This window comes from Triticum dicoccoides, chromosome 7A (genome assembly GCF_002162155.2).
Source record: "Triticum dicoccoides isolate Atlit2015 ecotype Zavitan chromosome 7A, WEW_v2.0, whole genome shotgun sequence".
NCBI lineage: Eukaryota > Viridiplantae > Streptophyta > Magnoliopsida > Poales > Poaceae > Triticum > Triticum dicoccoides.
The window spans coordinates 186,823,800-186,835,329 of NC_041392.1; positions in this window are offsets into that span (position 1 = coordinate 186,823,800).

Here is an 11,530-nt window from a genome sequence, read left to right on the forward strand (position 1 = left end):
TTCTTTTAAAGCCCTTTCTGCGATGTCGCTCAGACGTCCGACTGTGGCATTTCTTTTAAAGCCCTTTCTGCGATGTCGCTCAGACGTCCGACTGTGGCATTTCTTTTAAAGCCCTTTATGTGATGTCGCTCAGACGTCCGATCGTGGCATTTCTTTTAAAGCCCTTTATGTGGTGTCGCTAAGATGCCCGACTGTGGCATCATTTTCCTTATTTTTATTTGTTCACCTTTCGAGGCGTCGCTTCAGACACCCGATCGGTCCTTATTTATGTTCTGTGGAATTTCAGGCGGACTACCGCCGTTTTCCCATTTTACTTACCCGTTATGCCAATTTTATTTATCGTGCATTAAGGGATTAATCATGTTGCATCCATGCATGCATTTGTTATATCTTACGTCCGAACTGTCTTGCGAGTACTTTCAAAGTACTCACTGGCTTGTTGATTTGGCCAGATGCTGACGAAGGCGATCTCATGGATGAAGAGTTCGATAGCGAGTCCGACACTTAGAGGAGTCCCAGTCAGTCTCGTGCGACCCTGGATTTGGCCACTGTTTTATATCCGCTTCCGCTACCAAATAAATTTATCGAGCCTCACCTCTACGTTCGATGAAATGATATTCTTAGAGTCTTGTATTTCCCTTCCCGCTGTGCTTTTCCACCACCACCCTATCCATGAGTCAGTAGTATGTCTCCACACCACCGTGTCCTGTCCGCCATTATGTATGATTATTGGCGTGCTTGTAATAATTTGGTTGAGCGACCGCAGTTCAACCCTGTAATATATTTTATGCTACTGGCTTATTGTATCAAGAAATTGTCTACCAGTGAGGAGGATTTTCTCTCATACTGGACTCAAAAGACTGGTTTATCAATAAATATTTTTATTTGAAAACCGGTCGTGACAACGCGATCGTGATCGAACGACCGAGATGATGGAGGAGGTTTAGGTGGGTTTTGGGCCACTTCGGAAGGGTGTTGGGCTGCAACACACAGGAGGCCTTCTCGGTCCCTCGGTTAATCGTTGGAGTATCAAACGAAGTCCAAATGGTACGAAACTTGACAGGCGGTCTACCGGTAGTAAACCAAGGCCGCTTGGCAAGTCTCGGTCCAATCCGGAAATGTTTAACCCCCCCCCCACACAAGAAAGAAAGGTAGAAAGGACCACCGGAGGAGATAGGAGCGCTGGAATGTAAAACGGACAACGGGAAAAATGCTCGGATGCAAGAGACGAACATGTATGCAAATGAAATGAACATGATGACATGATATGCAATGCATGACATGCAAGCAATGACAAAGCAACAACAGTGAATAACTGGAGGACACCTGGCACATCGGTCATGGGGCGCTACACCAACTCTATATATTTGGTTTCGGGGAGAAAAAATCAAGGAGAAGGATTCATCACGTTTTATGATACGGAGCCGCTGCCAAGCCCTAAAACCTCTTGGGAGGGCTGATCTGGAGTCCGTTCGGGGCTCTGGAGAGGGGAATCCGTCGCCATCGTCATCATCAACCATCCTCCATCACCAATTTCATGATGCTCACCGCCGTGCGTGAGTAATTCCATCGTAGGCTTGCTGGACGGTGATGGGTTAGATGATATTTATCATGTAATGGAGTTCGTTTTGTTAGAGTTTGATCCCTAGTATCCACTATGTTGTGAGATTGATGTTTCTATGACTTTGCTATGCTTAATGCTTGTCACTAGGGCCCGAGTGCCATGATTTCAGATCTGAACCTATTATGTTTTCATCAATATATGAGAGTTCTTGATCCTATCTTGCAAGTCTATAGTCACCTATTATGTGTTATGATCCGTTAACCCCGAAGTGACAATAATCGGATACTTACCCGTGATGACCGTAGTTTGAGGAGTTCATGTATTCACTATGTGTGGTCCGGTACTCTATTAAAAGAAGGCCTACTGTTTCTACGGCCCGTAGAAGGCCCACTGTTTCTATGGCCCGTAGGAGGCCCAATGTCACTACAGTTAATATTAGCCCATGGTTATTGTGGCCTAGTTTTAAAAAATAGGTTATTGCAGCCACTAGTTAACCGCGGAAAAAGAACTGCAATGACTACAAGCAAACAAATAAACAAGACAATAAGGAAATAAATAAGCAAGCAACTAACGCTAGGCTATCACGGCTATTACACATATTACATCCACTGGGCATCAAAGTTCGCCACCAGTGCAAATATAGGGAACAAAGCAACATATCATATACACTGGCCGTCAAAATTGGCCACCAGTGCAAATAAACGCGACAGTGAAACAAGAGCATAACTGAAACAACTTCAGAAGAGCTCAAGAAACGTTATCCTGGGTATCCACCATGCTGGCAATGATCTTAGTAAGCTAATTAGCTTTGTCCTGTTTGGCGCTAAAATCCTCCAACGCTTGCTGTTGCACCAGAAAGTATGCATCTGAATGCTCCAGGGACTTCCGCAGTCCTTCTGCTTCTTGTCGCAACACAACTGATCGATGTCTATCAGCTTGTAGTTGAGACTCAAGAAACTGAACTGATTCAGACAGTGAGTTTGAATAGCTTGTGCAAGTGGTAGTGGCCAGTAACTCCAACACTAAACCAAAACAGGATGTGTCACTATCCTGAACCTTATCTGCATTACTTCCTTTACCGTTGCTTAATAAGGCACTCTTCCCCAATATTCTGTCAGCATTCTAAAAGAAGAAACAAGCAGACACATAAAAAGTTTAGCATGTACTAGTATATGAAACTCATTTTGGTGAACCACTTCATTATTAAGGTGGACAGGATTAAACTACCAAGTCTTCTATTGCCAAGTACTAGTACATAATAAAAGCATCAAACAAACATATATCTATGCCTATGGTAGCAATGGAATCTTAAATTAGGACAGTTGTTCTTCAGGTTTAGGCACTTGTTCTACATGAATAGAGTACAGTAAGACGCAAGAATATAATACTTAAAAATAGAAAATGAGCTCATAGACCTTACCACATTCTTGGTTCGAGACTAGTACAGAACAAGGTGTTCTCAGTCATCGTCCAGTAAATGTGTCTCAGGAGAACGTAAGGGAATTTGATGAGTTTCTTTGCCGGTGAAGTACGTTTTCTTCAGGTAATTCCGATACTGCCACCAAGCATTCTTGAAGATAGCAGAGGTATTAGCACAGATTACCTCATACTGAGTTTCCAAATCGGTCCTTCTCTATAGAGAAAAATGGGAAAATTTGATTTATTATAACCATCATGGAGGTAGGATGTATGGGACGAAGCAAAGTAATTGCCATGAATAACATTACTTACACATAACTCCTGGACAAACACCTGCAACTGGCATTTTCCTTCATCTTCAGTATAATATTTCCAAGATGGGAAGATATGCACATACAATTTAACAACATCAAAATGCGATAGATGCTAAACTACGACTAGCTGGTTGTGCTTCCTCCACAGGAATAGGCGTACTAAATGGTGGAGTTGGGGTTCACCGTGATAGTACTGGCCCTTTGGGCACTAGAGCTGCCTTACTAACTGCTCTTGTTTGGGAGCTCTATGGTGGAGATGGTGCTGTGTCAACAGGAACTAGGTTACTATCGGCTGGGGTTGGGGTTAGATTGGGTGAAGCTGGTTCTCTGTCCATCGTAGTAGGGGTACAATCTGCGAGAGTTTGGGCTATGTGTGGTAGGGCTGGTTCTTGTGGATGTACAACCGGGGTGCTATCTCCACCAAGAGGTAGCACTGTTTTATTTGAAGACCGTGTTTTTAGTCCGCTAGATACTGGCATCACCCGCTCCAATTCAAATGGCTGATAAACAGGAAACATAGTTGAATGTACAGACATTGTATGAGAGACAGATGCAATAGATAGTGTGGAAAAAAGAGGGAATGAAATAGTTGACATGTATATTGTTTAACTAAAACGGATAGCATGACATAATTTCACATATATGATGTCTATCTAAACTGGATAGCATAGCATAACATAATTCAAAGATATGATGAATACCTAAACATGATCGCATGACATAATTCACCTACATGTTATCTAAGTAATCAGGATCGCATCATTTAATTCACATATGTGATTTATATGCTAAACAGAGGGCATTCGATATGATGTCTGAACTAAGAACATGGGGTTGAATATTGTGTATATGATGTCTAAACTATGCAATGCAAGACACCGTATACATGATATGAGCAGTATAACCGTGCCAAGTTAGAGCATACACCTCAGTGGGGGAATAGGACTGGTCATCTGTCTCTGAATCCATCTCTGAGGAGCTATCGGGACCCAACAAGAGATCTGCTTCGATAGGTAGCACTGTCTGCTCTGAAGGCCTTGTTTTCACTCTAGATTTTTCCATCTCCCACCCAAATGGCTGATTCATAGGAAGAGTAGTTTAATGTACAAACATTGTCGACAAATGGAAATGTAATGAAGAAAAGGATGGGCAAGATATCATTCAAATATATGATGCCTGGTTAAACAGGATGGCATTGCACATTTCACATATATTATGGCTGGCTAAAAGACATGAGATTGCATAATTCCCATATATGATATAGAAACTAAACATGTGGCATTACAGAACATGTCTAAACTAATCAGATGACATATATGATGTCAAAAGTAGGCACTGCAGGGCAACATATGCATGATATGACTAACATCATCATGCCAAGGTAGAGCAAACACCTTGGGGGGTAAATAGGAGTGGTCAGCGGCGTCTGAATCCGCCTCAGAATAGATATCTTCCTCTGGACTACAATCTAGAGAGGGGTGGGGAGGGTTTTCCATTGAACCCACCATGGAGCGATGTCTGCATGACATTGTATTGCGGCGCAAAACTCTTCTCTTTTTCTGTACATGTTCAGCATGACTGTGTACAATATCTGACATGCATACGAAAAAAATATGGTGAGATTATGTAAGGAGAGCATGCAGAAGTTTAGAGTGATGGTAACAACTAGTGGATCGATGTTTTTCCATTGAACCAAAATAGCCCTAATTGGTCGACATGAATGTATAGTAATAAGTGATGCAACAAGTGTACAACCTCTTTGCCGTAGTCGTGTCGACCTCAGCATCATTGGGTTGGTCGCTGAAGCAGTTGAGGCAGAGGTGGCTGTCGGAGGTGTGGAGGAAGATCTGAGGAATCTGTAGACGGTGTCCAGGGCACTGCTCTGTTGTGATGGATCGTTCTGTCGTTGGAGCAGCTCCAGTGAGCCGTAAGACGTCAAGGCTGAAGCAGCACAAGATAGACATCGTCAATCTCAAGTGGGATTCTAATAGCATCTCCAATAGATGATGTAAAATGGATGTAAAATTAACATCACCGAAAAAACCACATGACTACAACAGATGAGGTAAAAACTGTTGACTCTGAACTTAACTGTCGAAACTGAAATTTACTGTGGAATCTGAATGCTACTGTCGAAACTGAACGCAATGGTAGCAGAGAGGCACTTGACATGTAGTTTAAGGAGGGCCTACAGTTCATCTTCAACCTGCACCCCCCTGAGCCGCCAGCCACCACCGGCCGAACCGCCGGCCCCAGCGCTGCCTCGCCGCCCCGAAGAAACTTGCCACCACCGCCCCGTCCAGCCCTCTAGGCCCCCCTCCCCCAACCTGAACCCTAGGATAGATAGTGGCATACCTCTCCAGCGAGCCCTCGTCCCCGCTGTGGGTGGTTCTTCCTTAACTCCGGTGAGCCCCCCCAACCCCTGAAAATTGACTGACCCAAAAGTCGATTCAATCGACTGAAGTGTGGCTTAATCGAAGCAGAGCAGCAGCACGAGCGAGGGGGAGAGCAGCAGCAGCAGCTGGGCGAGGGAGCGATCGGGCGAGAGCCGGAGCAGCAGCAGCAGATCCGGCTGGTATGGACGCTGCCGCCGATGGGGCCTCGCACTGGGGGAGAGCCGCCGTGGAGATGTCGCCCGCGGCGCCGGCTTCAAGGTAGCCGCTCCATGGGGGTGCGGGATGGAGCACCATCGGTGCCGGGAGGTCGAGTTAAGGAGAAGGTGCGAAGCGCTGAGTGTACAACGTCTTTGGTGGCGCCATGTAGGCCTCGGCTTCGTCCGAGGAGTCGGTGAGGATGTTGCAGTTCCGGTGGAGTAGGTTAAGGCGGTGTTGTGGGGATGGAGCAGCCGTGATAGATGAGGTGATCGTCGGAGCAGCCCCTTGGAGGTGGAGGACGGGGCTGCTGAACCGGCGGGACGACGAGATGGACGACAGATCCTCATTCGGGGAGGTGGACGAGGGACGTCGAGCTGTTGCGGTGGACGACGTCATCGGGGAAGAGGCTCCGGCTGGGCAGCGGTGACGTGGCGGACGGAGGAGGGTGGGGTTTCGCGGCTGGAGCGGAGAGGTTATGGCGGCCTGGGATTTCGAATGGCGAAAAGGGGGCGATGGGAGGGGGTGAAGCATGACTTAGGAACGCGCTTGTCCAAAATGTAGGGTGTGTTACAAAAGTACCCCCCACCAATTTGAACTAGCGGCCCTTTCGGCTCAGGGTTAGAAGGGGGATTTCGCGTGTCGGGATTTGGCAGCTGGAGGGAGTTTTCGTGCGTGTTGTAATTTCGGGATAGCAAGGCACGGGTTGTGAAGGCGCCAGTTTTGGGAGCACGATATCTGAATTTTAGGGATATAACAAGATGCGGGTTGTATTTTAGGGACAAGCCTAACATGTAGTAATATTGTACTTGTACGTTCCAAATCAATTCGCACTTCCCTCAACCAAAAAGAAAACGAAAAAAATAAAACTATTCACACCACACAAAGAGAGAGTCTTGCCCCGTTTTACTATACAAATGCTATTCAAAGCTACTCCCTCCTTCCATCTATATAGGGCCTAATGCATTTTTCGATGCTAACTTTGACCAAATATTAGAGCAATGATATATGATATGCAACTTACACAAAGCACACTGTTAAATTCGTCTGTGAAAGGTTCTTTCAATGATATAATTTTCACATTGTGCATGTCATGTACTATTAATCTTGTCAATAGTCAAAGGCGGTCTTAAAAATCTCATTACGCCCTATATAGATGGAAGGAGGGAGTATGAATCCATGTTATGTCCGATTAAATTTTTTTGCTTGCTGTATAATGCATGTAACCTACTCATACCAACATTTTAGTGCATTCCAAATGTCTATAATACCGCTGCAATTCGAACTAAATTTGAATTCATTTCTCTAATTCAATAAGAATCTACAATCATGATTGTTGCCAACTTCAACCATCATAGTTTCCTTGCTATCCGCCAGATATAAATCTGACGGCCTATAATGCAGGATGGCAGGCACACCATCATCAACAACTCCGTTTTTATAAGAGTAGAGATAAAATATATTAAAAATGTAGTATACCATGTTCATAAACACACCATGTGTATCACTGTTATATATATTCACACATCCGTCAGTTTGAAACACTATGATAAATTCTTCAAATATCCGAATTCGCTTTTTATAATGAAGTATATATGATCTCTATTCGTCTTTTACACCCACACAACCCTCTTATCTTTGTAGCTAGCGCTAACTTTCTCTTGTGCATGCACACACCCGCATCCCTCTCACCCTCCCTTAGCATTCTCTAGCTCCATCGCGCAAATTCGTCTTTTCACTTTAGGTCGTTCACCCACGGTGTGTGTAGGCCCCTAGATCCTTCTTTACGGCACACATCGATCGATATGCCTCTCTAGCCAGGTGTGCCTAGCACAAACACAAGCTTCCCCTCTTCTCTTGTCACCGTCCATGCCTCACTCCCACCACTCTTTTCATCGTTCTCATACTCGCACACTCCTCCCCCTTGATATAGTATGCCTCTCATACCACCTCCTACATGCATCCCTCTCTCTCTATCCTTCTCCTCGTGCCATTATATATATTCACACATCCGTCGGTTTGAAACACTATGATAAATTCTTCAAATGTCCGAATTCGCTTTTTATAATGAAGTATATATGATCTCTATTCGTCTTTTACACCCACACAACCCTCTTATCTTTGTAGCTAACGCTAAGTTTCTCTTGTGCATGCACACGCCCGCATCCCTCTCACCCTCCCTCAGCATTCTCTAGCTCCATCGCGCAAATTCGTCTTTTCACTTTAGGTCGTTCACCCACGGTGTGTGTAGGCCCCCCAGCTCCTTCTTTACAGCACACATCGATCGATATGCCTCTCTAGCCAGGTGTGCCTAGCACAAACACAAGCTTCCTCTCTTCTCTTATTACCATCCATGCCTCACTCCCACCACTCTTTTCATCGTTCTCGTACTCGCACACTTCTCCCCCTCGATATAGTATGCCTCTCGTACCACCTCCTACATGCATCCCTCTCTCTCTCTCTCTCTATCCTTCTCCTTGTGCCTCATTTGCTTCTAACACACACATGCATGTATATCGATCGATCTCCCAACATATACCTAGATCGACTTTAACTACCCCCCATCGATCGACGTACCTCACAAGTTATGCGATTGATCTTCCTATGTAGTTATGTCTGCTTACCACAGCCACATCGTCCCCCCTCATCATTCGTGCATGCCTCCTGACCTGTCTCTCACACGCACATGCACAGACAACAAGCAGTCATCTCCTCTCTTATTGATATTGCGGGCGTGCCCTCCGTTTCTCTAGCAAGCCTATCCCACCTTTGTTAGAAGCAACTCCACTACCACCCCCTTCAACACTCTAGCTTTGTCTCTCTCCCAACCTTATTCATCTCCTGTACATATGCATGGATGCCAATCGATCTCCTTTAATACATGAGGTAGATCGATCTCCTTAATACATGAGGTAGGCCTCTCTCCTCCTCCACACATATACCAGCCATTGTACCTCTATAGTTAATTGGGCCTCCCACTTCCCCCACCACACACCGATAGTCGAGCGCTGTAGGTAGGTATCCATGCCACAGAGACAGACTGCACATGTCCCATCTCACGTTCCAGTAGGCCATCCACTCTATATCTTTGACGCGGGCACACACAAATTCGATGGCACTCTTTATCGATCGCGCGCGCGCACACACACATCATCCCTCTCTTCGATTCTATGGACACCTCAAGCCGATGATACCTCCACTCTCTTCTCGTGGATTGCCCCCTCTATATATATGTTATATCCAGGACTCTATTTCACACACATTGCATATGTTAAATATTTTGATTGACCCCCCCACAAAAAAACTCTCAAGAACCCACACACTATATCTCTCTAGGTTTGTATCTCTCTCACACAACCCCACGTAGGTGGTGTACGTATACAAGAAGAGAATAGGTGCACCGTGCACGTACTTATGCTTCATGCCCAGCCAAACCCACGCGGGTACACGGTGGAGCTCATTTCTTTATGAAATGGCAGCCCACGTGCTAATTTAAACGCCTGTAGCGGTTGTTTACCTAGGGAGGTCGTGTACCACGCGTGCACGAAACAAAGTTTGACTTGACGCGTTGTCGCGTTATTTTTAGATAAAGTTATAGCGGTCAATGACACGTACACAGAATATAAAACGATTTTTATGGAGGAAAAGGTAGTCCGCTCTTCAGAGTATCTCACACAAGGTCCGGTGGCCTCTCTCTCTCTCACTGTTGGTCACTGATCCGGCCGCATCCCATCCGCCGGGGGAAAGGGAGTGCGGTGGCCTCTCTCTCTCACCGTTGGTCACTGATCCGGCTGCATCCCCTCCGCCGGGGGAAAGAGAGTGCGGTAGCCTCTCTCTCTCTCTCACCGTTGGTCACTGATCCGGCCGCATCCCATCCGCCGGGGGAAAGGGAGTGTGGTGGCCTCTCTGTCTCTCTCACCGTTGGTCACTGATCCGGCCGCATCCCGTCCGCTGGGGGAAAGGGAGGAAGTGCATCGTTTCTCCCACTACAAGAAACCTGTTAATCTGTGACGGATTTGTGGTGACGTTCCTATAAACTGTCATGAAAATTGTCACATATTAGCAAGTGGTGCATGGGCCTCAATACAGTACTGCCTTTATGACGGACATCGAGGGACCGTCATGGAAATTGTCATCGATTGACTAGCTAGGCCTAGCCTTTTACTTCTTGATCCATGATTGGACCGTCATGGATGGCTCCTGATGATGTGTCGTGCATGCCCTTTGTCTGACCCACATGTCAGTTGAAAGCAATCAACATGTAGAAAAAAAAGAGCGAAACTGTGAAGGAGCGCGCGCGAAGGAAAATTTTAAGTCACGAGCGCGGGGAGTGAAATTGTAAGCCAGCCCATTTAACTACAGAGTCCACACCAGCCTAACCCTAGTTACCTTTCTCCCATCTCCCGTACCAACCATAGCCGCCGCCACTTCACCTTCCTCCTCTCACCGCTCCATGTCGGCGCCAGCGCCGGACCTGAACCACACCGCGTCGAGCCCCTCCACATCTATCCCGCCCGGGACCCCTCCCCATTCCACGCCTCTCCCCATTCAGATCGGCCCCTCGAGTTATTGCATCCTAGTCATACCCCTCGATCTGAGGCGGCAGCGGTGGCGGGGGGACCAACTGCCGGATTTGGACGGCCCTGAGGTCGCTGGCGGCATGCATTGATCCAGCTCCATTTGGCGGCGAGCTGAGGTGAGGTACAGTCGTACAGGCGGTGGCAACACAGCCACGGATGCAGAGTACATCGGCGACCTGTGGCTCGGTCCAATTGTCCGTCAGCCGCCCAGTCGTCGCTCCCCTCATAGTCGCGGTCGTCTTCTCCATCCGTGGTGCACAACCTCCTCTATGCATCGCCGTTCACCTTCTCCAGCCGGAAAGACCCAGTACGTACCTCTGCACCAGTCCCGTACCCTACCGTTCCCCTCTGCTCGTCTCCGCTAATATAAGGTTTATTGGAGCTCTGCAGAGGAGTACAGAGTACCACCAAGACGAGCAAAACACTTGGGGCAGAACAACGGCCATGGATTGATCTAGCCATACCTGTTATAGGATGGATGGAGGCCTCGTTGGCCATGTTGAACCAGTACATTAAAACATCTGGGCGTCTGCCTTGTTCGACATTAAAACGAACAGCAAGGGCAGGAGCACCACTAAGGGTTACTCGTTCGTTACTGATTGTTTGTGCTTTGTTCCTTCCTAGTCACATTGTGAAGCACATTCATTTTTTGTACCGCAAACAAAAAGTATTAGGCAAATCTCCGTTCTTGTTGCAGTTCACACATTGTTTTGTAGCTGTACACTTATAATTCAGAGTAATGGCCCGCAAGATTTATCCTATCCGCTTTTAGTATTAAGAAACTCATACCATTTTATATCTAACTGAAGAAAACCTCATATTTGCAGATTCTTTAGGTACATTTTACTGCAGTGTCCATTGTTTCTGCATGCACATAATGGTGATGGACCCCACACCGGTCAGTGCATCTAATGGTCTTTGTACAGCTAAAAACATTTTTCACTTGGTGATGATATCTGCACTGCCCTTGCCTGCATAATTTGAATATCTCACATGGACTAGAAACATTTTTTTACTTGGTGATGATATCTGCATAGCCCTTTCCTGAACATGCCCTTTATG